The 3,963-nt window shown below is 39.6% G+C and overlaps 1 long non-coding RNA gene across 1 annotated transcript; it reads right to left on the bottom strand.

The window, feature by feature from the left end:
* Positions 1–991: 991 nt before the first annotated feature.
* Positions 992–3,384, bottom strand: LOC124147311. The gene is made up of 3 exons (XR_006862776.2): positions 3,337–3,384; positions 2,405–2,566; positions 992–1,239 (listed from the first exon to the last, which is right to left on the bottom strand). It is a non-coding gene; the product is annotated as an uncharacterized LOC124147311 (long non-coding RNA).
* Positions 3,385–3,963: the final 579 nt, after the last annotated feature.

The following is a 3,963-nucleotide window of genomic DNA, read 5'->3' as shown; positions in this document are numbered from 1 at the left end:
AAAACGGATTGTGCATAGATGAACTTCATTCACATATCATATACATATCAGCCCCCGGTCCCTAACATATTGCATCATATAAGGCTTGATTCATATCCAGTAGGTATAAAGAAAAAGCCTAAACCATACTTACATGAACATGTATTTTATCTCATTTATGTCACCAAACTCGTATTGTTGGAGACCCGTGAAGATCCGGGGTAGAATAGCAATAGTGGTCTTCAGCAACCCATATTACAAAATGAAATATCTATCAACATTGCAAACAAGAAAGGTATTTTAAATCAGTGTTTAGGAGGACCTCAATTAATCAGCACATGACCCAACCGATCTGTCGTTAGCCAAACTTCTCCGCGTGCTTACCTTCTTCGGCAGCATCCATGACATGGGGTGCCGCGAAACCGATCACTGGTTTCAAGGTACCCTTGTCATGATGGTTTATTTCACAAAAAACCCGGGGTAGAATAGGTCTTCAGCAACCCATGCTTGCAGTAAAAGGCAACTATGCTTGTCATAAGAGGCGACTAACGGGATCGGGTAGTCAGGCTCGCTGACTTGGTTGATGCATGTCATCGAATTCCAATTGGCTGGATCGATGCTCATGATGTCAATCACTGGATTGTCTGTTCCAGACTCGATTATTTACAGACCGCCGTCATATAGCTTGAATATGGCTGAGTACGGCGATAAACAACAAACAAACAAATCACCATAATACATATGTGTCTATGTAACATATGTATGTTACTTAGCAACGAATGCATCCCACTGTCAGAGCACTCTTGTCAGCATGTTTCAGCATGCTCACACATAAACCAGATATGCCTTCACAAACACTTGTCAAAATAAAACGTTAACGCCAGAGAATAACCAATCTTGATAATCCCAAAAAAACATATTGGGCATTAGTGGCATAAAAGGCAAAATATTTGTGAATGGATCAATGAAAATAAGTGATGACTCCAGGCGTTCGCAAGAACAAATCCGACAATTTTTCAATCTGCATTTATTGTTAACCAAGATGTACAAATGCAATCATCTCGTTCAGAAATATTTCTTGACCCACTTCCGGTCGCACCAATCCCCTGGCTTAGTCCTGTATTTCACCGTGAGAGCCTTGCGTATGGCGTCTGTCCGCTTACTAGGTGTGAACCAATACGAGAACCTTTCGCTCCACTGGTTTGCTGTCTTCCTGAAAGCATCGTCACATTGGCTTTTGGACATATTGTACCGCGCACCCTAAAATAAAGACAGATAGATATATTAACACTAACATCGATAGGTGTATATGTATCTAGGAATTAAACGACGAGTGGGAGTTGTTTATCGTACAATAAACCATGATGGACATCGTTTATTTCTCAAATGAGATATCAACATTATGGACAGCCTCTTTAAGGATGTTAATAAAATGTAAAAACTTTACAAATATTTACCCGTATTTGAATACTGATGACTCACTCCGACCTCCGCAATGTCGGACAAGTCCATTTTATGAACAGGGGGGTTACGTTTGTATTTCCCGGATATTCTCACAATTTATGCGTCGATTATCTGAACCGTTTTCTACCAATATCGATTGTCATCTCTCCCTAGCTGTTGGGTTTATCTACGTTGCCCGGGAGACCCGTGAAGATCCGGATTTGAATAGGTCTTCAGCAACCAATAATGGCCTTAAAAGGCAACTATGCTTTTCGTAAGAGGCGACTGACTTGGTTGATGCATGTCATCGTATCCCATCGATGCTCATGATGTCAATCACTGGATTGTCTGATCCAGACACGATTTTATTTACAGACCGACCTCATATAGCTGGAATATTGCTGAGTGCGGGCGTTAAACAACAAACCAAAACGTTGCCCGGGAACATCTATGTGGAACAACTCATCAGGCCCGTGAAGACCCGGAGTAGAATAGGTCTTCAGCAACCAATACTTGCCGTAAAAGGCGACTTTGTTTTTCGTAAGAGGCAACTACCGTTAGTTCCGTTATTCAGAGGGTGAGGCTCGACGACTTGGTTGATGCATGGCATTGTGTCCCAATTGCGTGGATCGATGCTCATGATGTCAATCGCTGGATTGTCTGGTCCATACTCGATTATTTACAGACCGTCGTTATATACTGAAATATTGCTGAGTGCGGCGTTAACTAACAAACAGTCATTTCCCTCTCAACAAGTTGCGAGCGCATGTTCGAATGACGTCAGGATAGGACAATGTCTCATCCTGAAATAAACCACGCCTCGTTCTGCACTGCCCATAGCTATCTAATAGCTATACATGGTGTATTTCCTGTTATTGTTCTAGATAGTAAAATATATTACATTTTGTAATAACTACTGATATTAACAGGTTTAATGTCCTGTTAGGCTTGAAATTAGCAATGTTCATTTAAAGGAACTTACGCACAAGGAGCAAAGAACATATCTGGCATACACAGGTGCAAGTGTTTTCAAGAAAGTACGCAGGTCGCTTCCTGTTTGGGGAGACATGGCAGCAGTAGTAACATTGACAAAGGTCATCAATGCCAACGCGCACACAAACACCGACATCGTCATGATCTGGAACTGCAATCAAGATGACCATCTTACCTCTAATGATAAATAATTTAGCACTGCATTCAAAATGTCCAAACCTTCACCAGTCAACTCTCTACATGCCACAACGTTTGTGTTCCAATTCAGTAATAATTAATAGTCTGTATGCATAGTATATGAACGATAATATTCAGATGGATTTTAACAAAGCAAATACAATACAAGAAAACTAACATTTGATACCAGTAGATCATATTTAACATATCACTTCAGGAAGAACTAAAATCAGTTGGCATTGATGAATCAGATGGCGCGAGAGTGAAAGTGAGTGAACTCTTCACGAGTGCCTGTAACGTCAGGGATACAAAAGTGTTAAGTTCCAGTATATTATATAGTCTGGAAAAGTTATGAGTGAGTAAGTGAGTGAATATGTTTTTACGCCGCTTTTAGCAATATTCCAGCAATATCACGGCGGGGAACACCAGAAATGAGCTTCACGCATTGTACCTATGTGGGGAATCGAACCCGGGTCTTCGGCGTGACGAGGGAACGCCTGGGTACAGGTTTGACGTGACTTGATGTCTCCGACGTGACTGGCGAACACTTTAATCACAAGGCTACCCCACCGTCCCGTATAGAGTATCGAATGACAAAACTCAAGTTCCAATGAGTATTTGGTTTTGTTAAATTGACGACAAATATAGAAGACACCCACATGCTATTACTTATCTAGATCTCCTTGCAACCATTATGAATCTGTATCTATAGTCAGTGATTATTACAGAAATGTAAATACTCACCTACAGCGAGCTGTTCACCGGCGAAATGTATGGAATGAACAAACAGGGGGAGCCTTTATATTTCAATGCATGAAAATAACATAATTTATACATGACAATATATACTGTTTATAAAACAAAATGTTGAAGTATTATAATAAAACTCTAGAATTTATTTGCAAAAGCTACTTTATAATCCATGGCACACATTTTTCTGACGCATACAATGTACGTATATATTGTTTTATAATATTTTCAGAAATTCATATTAAATATTATTAATTAGTTAACTCGAAATTATGAACTATATATTACATGGCTATATGGTAAAGCTGGTTTAATTTCAAAACATTGTCAATATCGATGTGGAGACTTGGGGCCGTGCAGGGTGAGTAGCCTTGAGGTAACCAAATCACTCACTCATTTATAACTGGGAATTCAAATGTAAATGCACACATTTAAGCTCTAATAATGTAATAAAATGAACTTTAACGTTGAACACAGTCTGTATACTGAAAAAGAAAATGTGTTTAAAGTTTACCTTGTCTTACATCAGTAGCCTCAAAGACAATTCGCCAACACATGGCATCATCGCTGGTCGATAGTGGTTCATAAACACATGATATAGTCGGAATCGTACATGTACAA

Source organism: Haliotis rufescens, unplaced genomic scaffold (assembly GCF_023055435.1).
Source record: "Haliotis rufescens isolate VD_foot unplaced genomic scaffold, xgHalRufe1.0.p SCAF_26, whole genome shotgun sequence".
In the NCBI taxonomy this organism is placed as follows: Eukaryota; Metazoa; Mollusca; class Gastropoda; order Lepetellida; family Haliotidae; genus Haliotis; species Haliotis rufescens.
This window is presented reverse-complemented; position numbering and strand designations above follow the sequence as displayed.